The 19512-nt window shown below is 39.8% G+C and overlaps 1 protein-coding gene and 1 long non-coding RNA gene across 13 annotated transcripts in view; one reads left to right on the top strand and one right to left on the bottom strand.

Moving 5' to 3' along the window:
• Positions 1–19512, bottom strand: part of PTPRD (protein tyrosine phosphatase receptor type D) — a 2106329-nt gene that overhangs the window by 703210 nt on the left and 1383607 nt on the right. For all 12 annotated transcript variants that reach the window (XM_059724729.1, XM_059724732.1, XM_059724733.1 and 9 more), the window contains one exon: positions 9403–9445. The gene's annotated coding sequence lies outside the window, so the exon portion shown is untranslated. The remainder of the gene's footprint in view (positions 1–9402; positions 9446–19512) is intronic.
• The window catches only part of LOC109280775 (uncharacterized), a 40938-nt gene that overhangs the window by 4576 nt on the left and 16850 nt on the right, over positions 1–19512 (top strand). The window lies entirely within an intron of this gene.

The raw sequence follows: 19512 nt of genomic DNA, 5'->3' as shown, positions 1-19512 counted from the left end.
TCACAACAATACAATTCCTCTAATCAATGAAACTTGTAATTTTATTAAAATTAAGAAAATTGCCCATGTCACATTCCCTTCACAAACCAACCAATCCTTATTTTTCTGAAATTTGGAAATGTTTCCATAACTTTTTCTTTCATTGTTCTTTATTTTCACTTGCTCTTCATTCCAGGCTATAACTGGGAATGAAGCAGAAATGCTTCAATATTCTGAGAAAAGTTGTCCTTGAAGCATTTATAGCTGGAATGGAATCAAGGGGCACCTATACATGAGCAGTTAGGTTGCTCTGATGTACTGTAAATACAGCGTGTCAGAACAGACTTGAATAATCAATTCTGCTGAAGCATGGTAATTACCATGCTCCAGCAGATTCCAGTGTCATGTGCATCAAGCCCCTAGGCTTAAAAATGGCAGCAGGGGTACTTTAACTAAAACTCGTTCAACAAGCTTTAGTTAAAGCACCCCCACTGTTAATTTTAGGCCCAGGGACACTGATACAAGAGAAGCTCTGGGTGATTTAATTAGAACGGCTCTCAGAAAAGCTTTTTCTTGGTACCTTCCCAAACGCATGTTAGAGACTCAAATGCAAACCTTCAGGTGCTTCTCTTAATAGACCAAAATATGAACATCTCTCTGTGATTTACCCATCATGAATAACAAGAGTAGCCTAGTAAGGGGAGGAACAAAACCTCTAAGGCAGGGGTGGGCATTTAACTTGGCTGGAGGGCTGCTTAATCATTTTTGGTGACCTGTCAAGGGCCACAAGGGTAGGCTGGCCCCATGACAGATGTCCTGCCCCCTGATCACCATCTTGGGACTAGAAGTTCCATCCCCTAATCTCTGACCTTTGTTACTGGAAGTCCCTGCCCCTGTGCCCAGAAGTACTCCTTTTGGGAGTGGGAGTTGCCATCTTGGAACTGGAAAAAAAAAATCATATACTAAAAATTAAACATCTACTATATACATTTTAATTGTATTTCAAACAATATTTTTGTCATTGGATAATCTATGTAGAGGTGATTGCATAATAGCTCAAAATAGAGTCTCATTCTCATATATTGCGTGTGGGGGGGATGCTGGGGTGTGGGGGTGTGGTTGGGGAGTTTGTGTGAGGAGTGTGGGAGGGGGTTGTGATGGTGTGGGGGGAGTGGGGTGGTGTGTGTGTGGTGTTTCTGGGTGGGTGTGGGGTTTGTGGACAGGTGTGGGTATGGCAGTGTGTGGAGTTTGTGGGGGGAGGGTGTGGGGTTTGTGGATGGGTGTGGGCCTGCCCTACCACATGCCCCCCATGCATTGCCCTTGCCACCAACAGCAGCAGCAGCAGCAGCAGCAGCAGCAGGTAGTGGGCCCTTGGGGCACTCATGGCCTTGTCAGGCAGAACCCCCCAGGTAGCGCACAGCTTTGACTTGTCCCAGGGGCTGCATAGGATGGCACAAACCTCACCTGGCCTAGCCTGTTGGTGTGCACCTTCAAGCCAGCTAGCTCCATGCCAGAACATGGGGCTTGTGACAGTGAAATCAAGCCAAGTGCCAACAGGTCAGGCTGGGCCAGCTCTGTGTCTCTGCATGGGCTTTCTAGCACTTCAGTGGAATTGGGGAACTGCATGTGGAGGAATGGAGCCCATACGGCCCGATGGCACGTGGACCAGAAGCCGTGGGTGTTGTCCACCATTGGTTCAGGCAGGCTCTGTTCCTCTACTTGCAGCTCCCTATCCCTACTGGAGTTCTGGCATGGAGCCAGCCTGGTCTTGTTCAAAGGTGCATGCCAGCAGGCCATCCTGGGCTGGTTCTTTGCTGCCATGTGCAGCCCCTGGGACTCAGACGCCTCTGCCTGCCACAGGCTAGGAACACTCTAAGGGCCTGCTACCTGCTGCTGCCACTAGTGGTGAGGGCTATGAACTATGGAGAGGAATGTTGGGGTGAGCCCACACCTACCTACAAACCTCACACCCACCCACAAAAAAAACCCATACCCACTCCCCTGCAGGCAGGAGCTTCCCTCCCCCCTCACCAGCTGTGCAGTCACACATCACTACACTCAGTGCCTCCATACCCAGCTCCCACCGGTGCAGTGGTACACAATCTCTGAAAACTTATACCTCCACTGGCATCAGAGGGCAGCTCCAGGATGGTAAAAAGTTTTTTTGGAGGGGCCCCTTGGTAGGCCAAATCCAGCCTGTGGGCTGTATTTTTCCTGCCCTTGCTCTAAGGACTAAGCTTTCAACTGGGTAGATATAAGGGGTGTAGACAGAAATGTAGCTTCTAGGTGTAACTCTGAATGATTATTGCAAAGCATTCTGAGTTACAACATTACTCCAGACCAAACAGAAGTTCACTGTTGGTTCCAGGGGAGAGGGGAATCGAGCTATGGGCTGGGAGCCTGCAGCCAGGTTCCCATAGCAACAGCCAGGTGCTTTGCCAGTGCTCACTGTTTTCAGAATGGGAGGGGAGAAAGGCAACAGAGGGGCTTGTTCTTGGGGTTTCCAAGCTGATGCTGTAGGGTGGGGTGGGTGAATTGGAGCCCCCCCCCAACCACTTGGGGCGGGGGGAGGAGGGGGGGACTGAAAAAAACCCAGACTGAACTCCCTCTACTCCCTTTCCCTGCTCCTATTCTGAAAACAGTGACAGGGTGGAAGCTCTGCAGACACAAGTTACAGAAGATGCTATATCTTGAAATGTCTTTATCTGATACCTCATGCAATGAGGTGTAAAATTTTCGGTTGATTGGCTATTTTTCAAGCTGTTTGCAGCCATACACTTGTATCTGGTCACAGCTATAAACTGCTTTCTGTGGACAAATTGGGTGAAAACTGTCACTTCTGTCTGCATCCAAGGAAGTCTGGATTGTTTCTGACAGGTCTGGATTGTATCTGTTACTTAGACAATAACTCCTCTTATGGTTCTTCAATTTCTCTTCCAGGCCCATTCTGAACATAGGCAGGAAAACATTTGCTTTCTCCTGTAGATTGCCCAGGAGTGCCAAATCAGCAAATGGGCAAAATTTCAGGTGGACTAGACCAAAGAAAAGTGATTGGAGTGCTATAGTAGAACGTAACTGGAGCTAAGTTAAAACATTTTCATTAGGGATTTTTTTTTTCATAGAAAATTTGCAGTATTGTTACCAGCAAAATCTGTTAATTTCAGCAAAATTTTAGATGGGAAAAAAGTCAAAATGAATCATTTCAACTTTTTCATTGATTCTGATTTTTTTGTAAGGTTTAATTTGAATGAAGTTAAAATTGTTGTTTGGAGTATCATTTAAATTAATGTTATTTTAAAAGTGTAACATTATATACAATAAAATGGATTTAACAAATTTAAAAGAAACCCAAAGCAACATGTTCATACACTGTTGCAATGAAACAATAGAATGAAAATAAAATGGCTCAATGTTATCAAAACTAAAATTTTAATAATGTGACTTTTTTGGAATTTAATTTCATGAGACATTTTTGTTTTGATACAGAACACTTCTGTATGGAATTTCTGAATTAGTTGCATAAGAAAATATTGTTTCTTAACCAGCTCTACAAGTAACTTATTTGAGATCAAATTGAAAATTAGAAAGTGGAATGAAAATCTGAAAGGTTACAGGATGCTTGACTCCCTTTTTGTTAATTTAATGTCTAGATTGGTATGTTCTGCTTCTGCTTTGGATCAGAACTAGGAACTGCAGAGGTAAACAAAAAACAAGCAAGCATGCAACTTTTTCTTCAATGGATTCGGGAAAGGGTAAATACGTAGATTTGCTTTGTAATTTAGCTCATGCTGTTCATCCATTCTTTGTCCTACACACAACTCAATTTCCTGAACTTTTCAGTTTTAGATTTATTTGGCAAGATGCAGTAGCTAATCTCAAGAAACTGGTCTTTTGAATCAGAAGAGTATTATTGCCCTGATCACTGAATAATTACAGCTTTTCCATCATTTCTGAAAATACTCTCATGGTAGATGATAAACAGTGATAGAAGAATCTCAACAAAAGCTTGTTTTATCATTATACTGTACATGACTATTTTGAAACATTGATAACATATGTTTAGATTAATGTGAGAGCTGATATCTAATTTATTAATTATTTGTGGTGGTTCTCTTCTTTCCTCTCTCTCCCCACTAATATATTGTGTCTTAAACACCTTTCATGTGCTATTAGACAATTATGACTTGGTAATTATAAATAATAGATTCATCTTGCTAGTAAAAAGGTTCCTCTTGTCCTTGTTATTTAATCCATGCACAATCCAGGCTCCATGTGGTTAGATGCTTCCAGTTTATCTTTTTCTTTGATAAAACTTGGACACAAATCTAAATGTAAAATGAAATCCATCGAAGACAGACTAAAGTGAAAATATTGTACTGGGTGGAGGAAACTCTCTCAACCAGAGAGGTTTTTTGTTTTTATTTTTTTTGCATAACACATTATGCTAGGTGAAAAGGCAGATGAGGAGGGAATATAACTGTCAGCTTTTATAACATCTTTGACTTTCATGAAGATTCAGTATTCTAAGTGATGTCATTGCTGCTACAGGAGGATGAATACTTCCACGTTGCATAAAATAGTGATGGCTACTATGAAGGTAGAGAAATGGAAACACATGACGTATAGCATCATGGGATAAAGCTGAGGTACACTGAAATTTTAGTGATGCTATTAGGGCTATGCGAAGCTTCAGTCCCTGATTCAATTCAGCAGAGATTCGGCGGCCAAATCTCCAAATCCAAATTGAACCAGGAGACCCATTAATCTCTCCTAATCGAATTGCAACCCTCCAAATCAATTGGGAGAGATTCAGAAAGATTCAGAGATTTGGACACAGACACAGCTTTAAATGTTCTTTCTACATACCTCAAGGTATGAGGCAGCTCATGAATGCTGCAATGCAGGGGCAAATAGAGCATCCCGCAAGAGCACGGCAGGCTCCCCAGCATGCTCGGCAGCAGACCCAGAAGTGGACCAGAAGCACTTCCAGTCCACTTCTGGGTCTGCTGGGGAGCACATAGGGCCCCCCACCCATGTCCCCACGGCCCAGCAACTGGTGCCTCCTGGGTTCCAGGGTCCCCCTGCAGCCGATTGGCGAGCCAACGGGTGTGGGGGGGGGCCCAGCATGCTCTCCACTGGACCCAGAAATACTTCCGGTCCACTTCCATGTTCGCCGCCAAGCACGTGGGGGCACTCCCACGCTCCCGTGGGATGCTCCAGCCACCCCAGTATTGCAGTGTACATGAGCTGCGCTAGTACCTCGAGGTATGTAGAAAAAACATTTAAAGCTGGGTCTATGGCCGAATTGCTGATTCTCTAAATCATCATCGAATCTTCAGATTTGGATTCGGCTGAATTGAATTGGGGACAGTGATCCGAATCAATGAATTGAATACTGTCCCTGATTCAGGCCGAGTGCAAATCTGAATCTGAACCAAATACGGACTGCTTCTCACACCCCTAGATGCTATGTATACTTAGTGCTGTTTTTAAATGGCTGAATATTTTATTCATAGAGGACACCCAAAAATAAATTCTATAAAAAAAGAATACTTTTAAAATATGTATAATTAAATAACCTCATTTACACAAGTAAACACAGCTAGATTGTTTTTATAGGTTAGGACATCTTTAGCTATTTGTTAATAAATCATGGTTATTGCAATATTTTCACTTTTATTGGACATGCTGCTATCTTACCTACTACTAAATTTGGATTTTGCATGCTCCCTCACCATGAGGCTTTTTGTCATTAGGCTGTCACACAATCAAAAGCTGCTGTGCTTTTGCCATCTCAATGTCTTATGATCTCCATAATCAACTCTCTCCTATATATAATGCACACTTTAATATAATAAGTAAATTGCAAGCTCTCAAGACCAGCCACATAAAAGGAATGGCAATGCTTTGAAGAAATAGAGGGCCCACAGAACAGGAAAGAAGTTGGTCATCATTGTCATGACATTACATTTCAGTTTACTAAAATGGCACAAAGGTGGCCTAATTTACTTCCTACTGGGCACGTCTACATGTACAGACCTAAGGTGCATTACCCATTTTTAAGCCACATTAAGTGTCTGGGTCTACACATGTCCTTAATGCACCTTAAAAATGGTGATTTTAGCCTATTCGTGCCTAATTTTGATAGCTGCAAAAGCAGGTATCAAATTTAGGTGTGAATACTTAAAGTGCCTTAATGCATATGTAGACTAACTCTAGTCCCAAACTGGTTCTCACACTGCGTTAATGCCTCTTAGTGCATGCACATGTAGACATGTGCCTAAATCATCTTAGTATGCATTAGGCAAATGCGCGTTAAGTTTAGGCACAGAAAAAAGCATGTGTAGACATGCCTAATGTTATTTATTTAAAAACAAAATGTATTTTTTCCATTGGCTTAAGGCATAGAACACTTTCAAAGTGCTTCTCTGTAGTAGAAAATCATGTTGTATTACATTGTCCTGATCATTATTTAATACTTAGGTTTTTGTTAAAGGATCCAAATGTTCTTAAGCAACTTCAACTTTCCTTAAATATGCCAGTCAGTCAGCTCTAGAAGGCTTCCTAAAATGTTTGTTCCAGTTTCTGTCTATCTTGATATATGAGTGTTTAAGAAAAAATGTGAACATTCCAACTATAAACTACTCCTTTAGAATAAGAAGGCAAAAGAGCTTCATGAATGCTAAAAATTAAGGAAGATGTAACACAGTAGAAATAAATACATTTACTTCAGATCAAGCGACCTGACGAAAGAACCATACCAATGGATAATGATGCATTTGTTCACTCTCTCTTATCAGTAGGTAAATCAACAAGAAAAGAATACATGTATCCAGCATCAATACAGAAAAAACAAAAAATCAAGACAGCTCAGTTTTCTTCTTTATGGAACAATGACCTTACAGTGGAGGCTTCTGAACAGAAAGGAAATTGTCAGTACACAATGAAGACTTTGCTGACAGGCTCTTGTTCTCAACTGGAGAATATACTGAAGGCTACTCTCTGATATACATATTTGGATAGGAGAAACCTAGCACCTATAGGATCAAATCCTTAAAGAAATCTTAATCTGACTTCTAATTTTGAATTCACAGACAAGAGAGGTTTCCACTGATAGCTGCTAATTATAATATTTATGCTACAAGTAGTACCCAGAGGATTCTTATCAAAAATTAAAATCAGTTCTATATAAGCAACATATTGAACCAACATTTTGGAAGAGACAGTCTTTGCCCTAAAGAGCTTACTTTCTCAACAAACACAAGATAGAGGCTGAAAGGGGAGACAGCAACACAGAAAGGTACCCAATCTAATGTAAAAAGTCAGTACTCATTAGTAATCCAGCACTCCTGGGATTAGTAACCCAGCTCTCCTGACTCCCAATCCAGTACTATCCCCACTAGATCTTTGCCTTTTGGTTTGTGGCTGCAGTCAGGTAATTAAGATTCTTAAACCTTTGCAATATGTTCACAAGTAATTGAGACAGCACAGTTAGAGGTGCCTGTCCTTTAAGATATGCAAATATCATATATTAACTTTTAGCCAGAGAAGGTGAAGATTGCCCTCTTATTACAAAATTTGCATCTCCTCATTTTCCCCTCACTTTGTTCCATTAAAAAGTCAAAACCAAAGATAAAAAAGAACAGTCCACATCACAGACAAGGCCTATGTGCCTTAAATGTTTACTGTGTGAATATAATATTTCTAGCAAAACAGACTCAAAAGACTTATTTTTCTACTCCAAAGCATACTGGTCATTAGCAGTCAGCTGAATTAGGGTCACATGGGTACATCCCAGGTAAATGGGATATATTCAGTGTAAAACAGTTCGGATGTATCTCTTGTATCTTTACATTCTGCTTGATTGCTTATTCAATTAAGATTTGCTTCCCAACTTGCCTGCAGTTCTCTCTACCACTCTGTATAGCAAGGAATGGCTGTAGGAGGAGACAAAAAAATCATAGGACACATAATCATAGACAAGTGGGAATAGAAAGACTCTAGTTCAAGCTCCAACCAGAAGTGGGATCATCTCTACCCAATCCATCCTATATAAATCCATCTATTAGCAAAATTCCAGTCAACCCTGACACAAGCACAAGAAATAAACACCAAAACCTGCCACAGGTAAAGTAGGAGGACCACTGCAGCCAATATTCTACTGCCACAAAGGTTGTTGAAATACACTTGAGAGATCCAAGGAAGAGGGCCATGCCCCCCATTACAGAGGAAGGCAATAACTTCTCATTTGCTTAGTATAGCAACCTCTAGTGATAAAAAGGCTATATTATTTCTGATTTTTTGTCAGTACCAAGGCATGAAACCCAAAGACAAAGCAGGCTGAAGTAGGATTCATAGCAATAATGTCTTCACATGGGGCCAGCTTTGCTTTTTTCTGTTTCCATTTACTGCAACATTTAGGGGTCACGGAATATATAAACATCCCCTTTAAATAATATGATTCTTACTGGCTTGAAGAAATAAAAATCGTACAGCAGAGATTGTATCTTTAAGCATATACAAGTTGTAACGTTTTATATCATCAGTAGCAAACTGGAAATTGCCATACAGTACAAGAAAAATATACATGGACATTCTAACTAAATCCAGATGAGAGAGGTATCATGCATTAGATTACAAAACCATACATGTTGGTATGGGCATGTTCAGCAAATAAAACTTTACTGCATTGCTTTATTTGTAGTCTGATATAATTTCATTAGGAGCTTGATACAACTCCTATCCCAGGCAATGGACAAACAGTAACTTGAACATGAATAAGAGGCTAGATCAGGCCTTAGCTACATAACAGTCATATTTCTTCACAAACAAAATACAAAACTAGTGCCAAAAGGTCATGAAGATCTTACACATAAACATTCAGGTGGGCGTAACAGGCAGAACACCTGTTTGAAAGAACCACTGAAGTGTTTTTCTGGTTTACTGCACCTCTGCAGGTGCATATATTCACTGTAAAAACGTTTCTGTTTGATAGGACACCAAAAGCTAGAAAGGCTCAAAAGCATCTTTTTTTGTTACTTATTCTACTCACTAGCTAAATTTCCATTTAATTTTTAGCACACCTGACAAGGCACACTATGGGATTAAGGATGTTTTCTGCACTGTACGAAGGCTGTAAAATCTGAACCATGATCTCACTCTTGCCCCTTACACCATTTTTGTACAAGATTTCAGCGCAAAACTACCAGTCCAAACACTCTGCTCTTTCTCCCACCTAAAGGAATCTGTCATCAAATTTTAAAAGCAATACTCTTTCCAACAACCTCTAGGTGTTGCCAACTTCAACACAGGTTTTAGATTTATACCAAGAAATCCATGCCAACATCAGTGTTCATCTCTTTTTAAAAGATTTAAAAAGCATCTTAGCAATAACTTGGAAATACAACATATTTGAAATCTTACTTTGGTCTCCTTAGATTGCACTGCTGTCCACTGGACTTCTCACCTAGCAGGGAAAAGAATATGGTACAATGAAAAAAATTGGGAAATGTATGATATAATTTCCATTAGAGAGGTTCACTTAAAAAATCATCAAGAACAAGTTGACTTTTTGTTTTACTCTGGGGCACATTTGCATGTTCATTAATGCACCGTAGTTACTGTGCATTAAGTTTAGTACTTGGTTAACCAAGTACTGAATTAATGTGCAGTAATGCACACTACTGTGCAGTACCACTGGCACTTGGGTTTTTAGTGATGCTTACTGTTTAGTAGCCTAATACTACTGCACAGTATTGTATTAGCATGGTTTTTGCCTGGCATGCTATTGCATAGTGTTATTAAGCTATTATGCAGTCAGTCTCTCGTGTAGACGCACCCACTGAATTTTAATTCCCAGTCCAATGGCAGAAGATACAAACTGACATTTATGTAGTTTATTTAGAAGAGAGTGAATATTTCTTCATTTCTGCTTGTATTATATCATCATAAATGTATACTATATGAAGCAGAAAATAATTTGGGTTACAAATGAAACAAAAGGCTGACATGTCAGAGAGACAGCAAACTGAATTACTGTGTGGATGGGTTTTGCAACATACTAGTTTGCAAAGGTGCATGATTGCCTGCTTTACAGATATCCTGCTACCTCTAGGTTACCGGATAAGGTGCATCATGTACAGCCTTTGGACATAACCATTCACAAAGTTTTTATCATCTTCAAGGAAAATATTCTTATGGAGTTTTACACAGTGGCCAGTTAACTTAATATAAAGTCTCACATGGACTTTCTGCTGATCAAAGGTATGCTTCCAGTGCAGCCACTAGTACCAACTTTCAAGCATGCCCTGTCCATTGGCTCCCACCTGCAGATGCCCATTCCAGAAATGAGGCAGTGAAGTCTTAACCCCCTGCCTTGCACACGGCCACTCTCAAGACGTCTGTCTCTGGTGCACATGAAAATAGGTGCAAAGGACATTTCTAAAATAACCTCTTCACAGTTTTTCCAGCATAGGTACATGTGAGCCTGATCAAATGGGAAGGGCACGCTTGGAAGTGAAAGTCCCAGGAAGGCTGTGTAAATGTAACCCGGACATAATCACTTCTAAAGCATACTATACATACTTGAGCAATCTTTAATCTCTAAGTGCATATCTACAAAAACACTTTAGTGCATATTAACCCATTTTAATGTGCGTTAAAGCATCACAAAAAACCATGCTCTTTAGCTAACCGTCATTAAAATGGGCTAATGCATCTTTTTCTAGTACCTCACAACGGAGAATGGTGTATCTACATGTTCATTAATGTGCTTTTGCTAATGCGCATTAAATTTAGTACTTTTATTGTGAAGTACAGTACTAGAAAAAGGTTCATTAGCCTATTTTAATGTGCATTAGTGTAAGTGCATGGTTTTGTGATGCTTTAAGGTGCATGAAAATAGGCTAATGGGCATTAAAGTGCACGTGTAGATGTGCCCTCCAGAGGTATTAGATTTAATGCACGTTACCTAAAGCACATTAATGAACATGTGGACGTGCCCTAAGGTTCTACATGCAGAGGCAGAATCCTTTCCATTTAAATTCCTGGCTTTTGAACTTCTGGCTTTAGAATAAATTTTCTAAAAAACATTTTAAAATTAAGTGTTAAAAAATTAAACAACTTTCCCCAAATTAAAGGAAGAGTAATGACATGCATAGATTTTATTGTGATGAGCACAGAATAAGTAGTAGATCTGGCTGGAATTTTTCAATGAATTAATTTTCCTACAGAAAAAATCTACTCACACTAAAGTTACTACAAAATATTCTGACATTTTTCAAAGGAGCTTTAAAACTACTGAGATAGAGAGAGAGAAGTTGTGCTCCTTAGTAGTATATTCATAAACTTACACAGCTGTGAACCACCTTTGAATAATCAAATCCTTTCTTTTATTCAACACATTTTATATGGTTCTGCACATGTTTGACTCTCCTCAATAAACAGAATATATAAAACTGAGAAAGTCACATTAAACATGCTGTATAAAGTTCTCTAAAGTCAGTGCAGGCACCTCCCCTGTGGGGAGAAATGTAACTAGTAGAAATTAGTATCCAATAAGAGGATGGACCAGATCACCTTATTTATTGTTCCCTTTCTTAATTATCCATGTATTATGCCACTCTCGCTTCTTATGCCTTGGTCATGACCAAAGGCAGAGTTGTCCAACTCCTCAGCAGCAAGGGGCTGCATATGCCTCCGGTTGCATCCACAATGTCTCACTAGCTGAGCTGTGTGGGCACGGGCACCCACGCTCCCACTAACCTGCACCACAACACTGTGGGGCAGGAAGCAGAAGCTAGAGGAGGGAGGGGGATCCCAAAGACCCTGGCAGCAGCAGCAGTAGTAGCAGTAGCAGCTGGAGTGCAGGGGGGATTTGAGTGGTGTTGCCCTGATGGGAGTCCACAGCCTGCAGTTTAATCCTTTGCAGGCTATACTACCCGCAGGCTAAGTTGGACAACGCTGACCTAGAACAACTATGTGTCCACAGTTACATTCTTTTTATGTGGCTAAAACCCAGTCTAGAGTTTAAAAATACCTAGTTCGCTTATATATTCTATACTATCACCCTGCTTAGCTCACACCAGTTTGCACTACCCCCTCCTTTATGCTGTCTGCACCACTGGTTAGTCTAGGGAAAGTGCAGCAGCAGAAAGAGGTGCTGCCATAACTTAACATTTAGACAAAAGCAGGAAGCAGGAGGAGAAATTGGAGGTAAAGGTTCAGGAGAAGTGAATCCTAGAACCTGTTCCTGCACCGATGGAAAGAGAGGTATTTCCCGTAACTCACAAGCTTTGGGAGCAGTAACCCAGAAAGAGAAGCAGTCTCAGAATTTAAGATTATACCATCAAAGCTAATCTTCTGTGATCACATGCTACTATGTAATAGATGTTTACTCCAAAAAGGTCCACAGGAACACTTCCTGTTTGCTCAGTTGCAGCTCAGAAGTTGGACAGCCCTGTTCTGCAGTGAAGGAATAAGATGAGCCCAGCTACAAACATCTCATGAGAAAGTTGAGGATATTTAGTACCAGAAATATAGTCAGAAAAGATCCTTAAAGCATACAATATACCATGTAAAGAAGATAGGAGAGAGAAGGCACCAGCAATGCCTGGGACCTCAGCAATAGCAGATAATGTGTTAGGCAGAATACGCTCAGATGATCCTAAGAAGTAGATGATGCTCCATGTTACGTAGGAAGGCATACAAAAGACTGCTGCTCTCCTCCCCAAAACATAACCAAAACAAAAGTCCACACCAATCTCAATGTGGAGGAAAATTTCTTCTTGGCACCAAATCATTTATCCCTGACCATATGAGGAAGAGGAAGAGGAAAGTTCATCCGAGTGAGGGATCAGAAGGGGCAACGCCTTATCTTTGGGGAGTTTGGTTGCTTCCCCTGCAAGCAGAACTTTTGTGATGGCTAAAGCTGGAGCTATGTATTCTTTTCCAAATCTGCCCCCTGACCTTACTGCAGATCCCATGGCAGAAACCCTATAGTGAACCCTGTTTCTTCATATTGGGGCTTTGAAAAATTTAAAGCAGCTTTATATAAGGCATTCACCATTTTACTTAGCTTGCTTTCACAGGGCATTTTGTATTTGGCTTTCTGGTGAAATTTCAACTAAACTGACATTTTTGCATTGAGTGCATTAAAAGATGCACATTTTGCTTGAAAAGAAGCCACTTAAAAATTTGCTTGTCTTAGGGAAACTTTCCTAAGAATGGTCCAATTTGCAAATTCATATCAAAATGAAGAGGCAAAAAATTAAACATCATTTCTAAGTAGTTTTGCATATTATCTGTTCAGCATATGCTAGTATGGCTTTTGATTTCACTACTGTTTCCCCTCACTCCCCAACTGCTTCCAGCTGTACTACTGGTATAAGTAATAAATAATAATTTCTATTTAAAAACAATTGTGAGCTTGTGAACATATTAATGGTCTAACTGTTTCTTTCAGCACTATGGCCCCATACCTTCTTTGCTATTAATTTTTGATTGAAAAGAAGCTAATGGCCAAATCCTGAAATTACCTTACAGGAATAAGACATTTTACTCATGTGCAATAGGCCAATTGAAGTCCTATTTTGCAGGGACTTCACGAGATCAGATGTATGAAATATCCATTTATGATACAAATGACCCATTTGAGTGCAAATTATCAGTCATTCCTCAGGGAGCTGGGAGAAAATTCAGCTCATGTGAATTCCATGTTAATTTGGGATAGGGCATTTAAAAATGGTTTAGCTGACTGGTATATTTTTAGAAAAGTAAATTAAATATGAAAAGAAGCTGCTGTTACATAAATAAAACATTAAATGGGCTGACTATGAATACAATATTTATTGTACTTGGGAACTAAAAGGTTATCAATATAGATGAAGCATAGTCTCAGTACTCTTTAGATAAAATGAATAAAAAATATCTTTCACTGTTCCTGGGATAGCAGAATTTTTTTCCCCATAATGCTTGCCAGGGTGATAGCACTGGTGCTGCTCTTCCTGGGGACCTCTGCCATTGTAAAGTAGGGGCAGAATGTGCTTTTTAAAAAGATATGCTACTTTTTATTGAAATAACATAAGGCAAAATTTGCAAACATCTCTCTTTTCTACAGTTACATACACCTCCACCTACTGCTTGCCCTTTCCTCACATTGTCCCCATTCTAAAACCTGTATTCACCCAATCCTCTCTCTCAAGCATTCCTCAGTGTCCCGTTTTCCCATTCTCAGGCTTCCACCTTTTTCATGCTGCTTCCCTTTTTTGTAACAGCTTCTATCTTATGTAGTACCAAGCAATCTGTTTCTTCTTATCTTCTAATCCACTTATTTCAGCCAGCTTTTCAGTGCTGAATTTATACATTCTGCTCTTGGTTTGACATTCTAACTTTATTGCTTTTATTTTATTAATATTTTTATTGTCCAATCATCCAGTTCTAATTCAAGCAAAAAATCCCCTGGAAGACAACAGACCAAATGCAGCCCTAACTAGAACTCTGTTAACTTCAATATAATTATACTACCTTAAAGTAGGTCTGAATTTGGCCCACTGACAGTCATTGAGAGATTTCTGCCTGAGTCAGAGTAAAAGGTTGCTAGGGCAATGAACTTGTCTTTTTATATTTCTGCTCAGCACATACTTAATTTATGGTAAAATTCATTGTTACATAGAGGGACCAGCAGGTGGTTTTAGCTCCATTCAAGAGTCTCATACTGGAACCACTTAGGAACAGGTTTAACTTATAAATTGCACATAAGCAATTTCACTGCCTTCAAGGCTAGGGACAGACATTACACATAAACTGGTTTAAGTGATCAGAAACTGGTTTAAACCTGTAACAGAACAGATGTTTAGTGCACATAAACCAGTTTGAAAATGGCTGAAACCAGTTTGAGATAAAACTGGTTGAATTAAAGTTAACTGATTTGGGTCAAACTGGCTTATGTCCCAGACTCCTTGCTGGTTTAAGATAAACCAGATGCCCCCAGCATCCAGCAAGCTCTCTGGGCTGGGCGGGGCTCCCTGCTCCACAGCAGGGCTGGCCCCTCCCCTCTGTTCCCTTGCTGGAGCTCAGCACAGACTTGCAGGCACAGTGTCTGCCTGGCTTCTCTGAGCTAAGCAGAGATTATTCCCCCATCCACCCTGCCTTAAACAGACACCTCAGCACTAGCTAGCAGACCACATGCTGGCTACGGTCTGTGCTGTGGGAGAGACAAAGGCAGACAGGCTTTTTGGACTTAAATCAATAGGTAGCTTGATGTCCTTCCTCGGAAGAGTGGTTTAAGAAGAGTTCCATTAGTTAAGGGAGAGAGGCTTTGTTTTCTTAATGGGATGATAAACACTGAGTTAGGGGTGATAAACATTCCCTGCTGGGCTGCTGAGAAGTGGGGAATAATCAGAGGGTCCTGCCAGAGCTAGGCCATGCCCCCCTGAGCTCAGCTTTGTGGAAGGGAAGGGAGGGCTGCTCTAGTACCCCCTAGCTTGTAGCCTGAGCCACTGCAGGCATATGCCTGCATTTCTGGGATGTCTGTCTGGTTACAAAACTGATTTAGCCTGGCCAGGTTACACTAACCTGCAAAGATGGAATCAATTCAGGCTCAGGCTTTTTGAATGTCTGTCCCTAGCCCAAAGGAACAACGTACATATGCAAAATCCCAAGTGTACATAAGTGTTTAAGTCCCCCCAGCTATTGTGTATTAAAACTCATATGCATTGGGGGGGAGGGGGGGGGGAATGTACTTTTACAGGTCTTAGTAATTATTTCAAAGACAAAGAAATAATTAAAATAGATTATTGTACTGGAGCTGGGGCCTGATCAGTGATATATAAATCACCTGAAATCCTTGAATCATTCCTATGTTGTTTTGTTTTTCACCTCTCAGTGTACCACGTTAAAATACTTGGTAAGTCTGTTTTACTGCAGCCACCAACATTCACAGTGAGCGTGCAAGGCTCTATATGGCAAAATGGTTCAATTTAATGCATACTCTCCATTTTGTATAATTTCTTCCAAATAATTTGGATTCCTTTCTGGCTGTACATTTACCCAGATGAAACTGTATTTCCATTTCTTTGTCCAGTCACCTAAAAAATCTCAACGCCCTCTAGGTCTAGTGATACTGTTACCCACTTTCTCTCTTGTAACAATCTATCTTCATCCAAATTTGTGTGTAATCAATGGACACCACCAGAAGCATTTTCTATGTTCCCACTTTCAGATAGGAAAGTTGCCACATATAAAGAATTTGGATATCTTATTTTAATCCTGTTTCCTAATGGAAAGATTACTTAACCCTCTGTGTGATGTAAACTCTTATTCCTTTATCATTCTCATAGGATTTTCTGAAAATTTAAACACATAGAATTCTGACATGGCAGATGGATATTGAATGCTATCTTTTGGCCTGTCCTAAGCCAACTGAATTTAACAGAAGACTCCCAAGGGCTTGAACTACAATTTAAATGCGAGCCTTAATGAACATCAAAGGCTAATTTTAAAATAATCTGCTTTCATACATCCACACCAAAAGTATCCAAACAAATCATAATTTTCCATTTGTTCCTGTATTAGAGCCTGAAAAAAATGCATCTCATATTTTTCCCTATTTGTTCACCTAATATCATTCCTGATAGTTGCACACAAGATAAAATAATATATTTTTTAATGTAGTATCTTAATTATTTCCTGCATAATGGTATTAGCCTATGTTTACCATTCTTAGGAATCTGTCCACTCCTTAAAAGGTAATAGGAGTAATAGCTTGGGACATCCCTAATTTCCTTTAATATAGCCCTTTTAAAATTATTTTCTTCCTCCCTGTCCTTTTGCTAGATTGTGCTCTAAGTCTGCATAAGTGCTCTAGAGAAAAGAGCCAATTTGAGTCCTGGATAAGCAAAAATTGCAGTCCTATTCAGAAACTAAGCTGAGTACAATAATAGAGAGTACAGGGACTTCAGGAGGCAGCTGTTTATAGTCAGGGAAGCTGGCCAATAAGCTTTGAAATCTATATTTCTTCAGGAAACCCTGAGGACTGATTACAGAATACACTGGCTGGTACTCCTGATTACCCCCCTCCCCCTCACACACAGATGTACTATATTATTATATATGAAATCATATTTGGAATGAGATACATAATTTATTTTCCTAATTTAGGACTAAAGCCTCCTTCCATTGAAATGAAAAACAAAACTCCCATTAACTTAATGGGAGTAGAATAAGACCCTTAGGATGCAGAAAATATGAGTGGCTGAAGTATACTAATAACATTAAAAATAAGCCATGTATCTCACCCAAGGTTGTGATATATTTTCTTATTCAAACAAATGTGCTACTTTTAATTAAAAGAGAATTTAGAAGATTTTTGTGCTGCTGCTTATTGTTGCTATGAGCCTATTTTATGATCAAGAGGACCTTGTTTTTAATAAACTGAAACTGAGTCTAGTTAAGTGGAAATGACTGTGGGAAATGGAGACATTTCAAAGCATACCCAGGATAATAAGCAATGTCCTTTGTGCCTGGGTGATGATGCAGAAAGGATATGTATAAATGACTGCAGATACAGATATGTATGCGCAGTATAAAAATAGATAATTTGTAGAGTGCATTTCAGAAGTAGACAGTGTTAGTCTCTTAAGTAAAATGGTGTATGTATATGCAAGTGTGTGCATATATGCTCATGCATACAGGTGTACAGGACCAAGTGCAGTGGAAATTACTTGAAATTCTCTGAAGTTTAGTCTATTTCAGATAGTTCTCTTTTGTTTCAAGGTCTACTTCTAGTGAAAAGTTTCTCCCTTTTCTCTCTCTTTCACACTCAAATGTCCCCTCTGCCACTGTGTAGAGCATTGTCTTTCTTCTCTAAGAAATTCTGTTCAAAGGACATGCAGGTACAAGAACTGAGCTAAGCACTAAAAATAAAAGAAAATCTAAAGTTAAGATTCAGTGTGCAACCTGATTCATTTTCTCTTATGCATGTATATTAGTTATACTAAGGAAACAGGAAAAGAACAAATTAAATTATCAAGATGCATAGTAAGTTCAAAGTGTGCCAGTAGTGACATTTGCTATTTTTATCCTATGTCCTATAATTCATGTGTATGTTATCTCTTTTGATGTTTTCATTATACATTTGCCTGCAGAAACGTGTGGCTTGAGCATGCATGCACACATATATGCATGTGCACAGGAACACACTAATATAGAATCATAGAATATCAGACTGAAAGGGACCTCAAGAGGTCAAGTCCTTCTTGCCCCAAGTCTGCCTTGCCCTAAGGTAGATCAACAATATCTAAACTATTCCTAACACGTTTGTCTAACCTGATCTTAAAAAGTTACAGTGATGAAGAGTCCATACTCTCACCAGGTAACCTTTCCAGGGTTTAACTATCCTTACAACCAGAAATTTTACTTAATGTATAACCTGAATCCTGCTTTTTGCAGTTTAAGCTCATTACTCCTGTCCTTTCCCCCACTGGGCATGAAGAACAGTTTTAACTCTTTACATATTTGAAGACTATCATGCCCTCCACCTGTTTTCTCTAAACTAAACAAACTCAGTTCTCTTATTTTTTACTTATAGGTCACACTTGCTAGACTAGTAGTTCTCAACATTTTCAGATGCAAAGCCTCACTTGGGAAATAGCAGCTCCTATCTTTCACTAATTTTTCAACTACAAAAAATAAGAGAGTAATTCTTTTCTTGCAAATAATTTGGAAGGGACACAAGAGGTCCAAATGGTTTTGAAAAATATAGATTCCTATTTGAATTCTCTGGATTTATCTGATGAATCATGTGTAGGGGTTTGTAGCCCTAATAGTGCTAACAGGGTATGTCTACATGTGCAATTAGTGTGCCTGAATAAATTCCAGTGCAGTTTGCACCAGAGTTGATTGCTCCCAGGTACTCTGCTTGCTAGTGCACTCAAGACCACAGCACATTGAGCCAGGGCAATACAGCCCCAGCTGGCAGGAGACCCTGGGGTTTAGCCTGCCAGCCCAGAACTGCTCTGACCCAGTTCAATGTGCTGCAGACGGGCTGGCTGGGGCACAAGGGTGCTGCGGCACCTTGGTTGAGAAACAATGGCTTAGGGGCTCTTTAGCCATATCACCTTAAGTAGGTGATGGGAGGAAAATGAGGGTGAGGATGGCAAAGAGAAAGCTGTAGATGCTTTCCATTTCCAAGGAATTACTTGTTAAAGGGAATTCCTCTTGCAGCTGCTCTAAAATGGTAGAGTAGTCCAAGTATTGACTAGGTAGTTCTTATCAAGTGATACAAAGTCTCCAATATATAGACTACACAAAATATTCACGATGACAGAAATAAATTGTTGTTATAATTCACAACAGTATTGTGATGTTTTGTATTTGGTAAAATTACATGAAAATGGAGCAAAAAGCAAATGTGCAGCGGTGTAAGATGAATCCTGTTCAAAGTGATAGTCTTTAGCTCCCATGGGCGACTTGAATTATTGGGATATATGCTGGAAGGGAAACACAGTAGTGCACAAGCAGTCCAGCAAATTCCTG

The sequence above is a fragment of the Alligator mississippiensis genome, chromosome 3 (genome assembly GCF_030867095.1).
Source record: "Alligator mississippiensis isolate rAllMis1 chromosome 3, rAllMis1, whole genome shotgun sequence".
Lineage (NCBI taxonomy): Eukaryota > Metazoa > Chordata > Crocodylia > Alligatoridae > Alligator > Alligator mississippiensis.
Note: the sequence above shows the minus strand (reverse complement) of the source record. Positions and strands in the feature narration are given on the sequence as shown.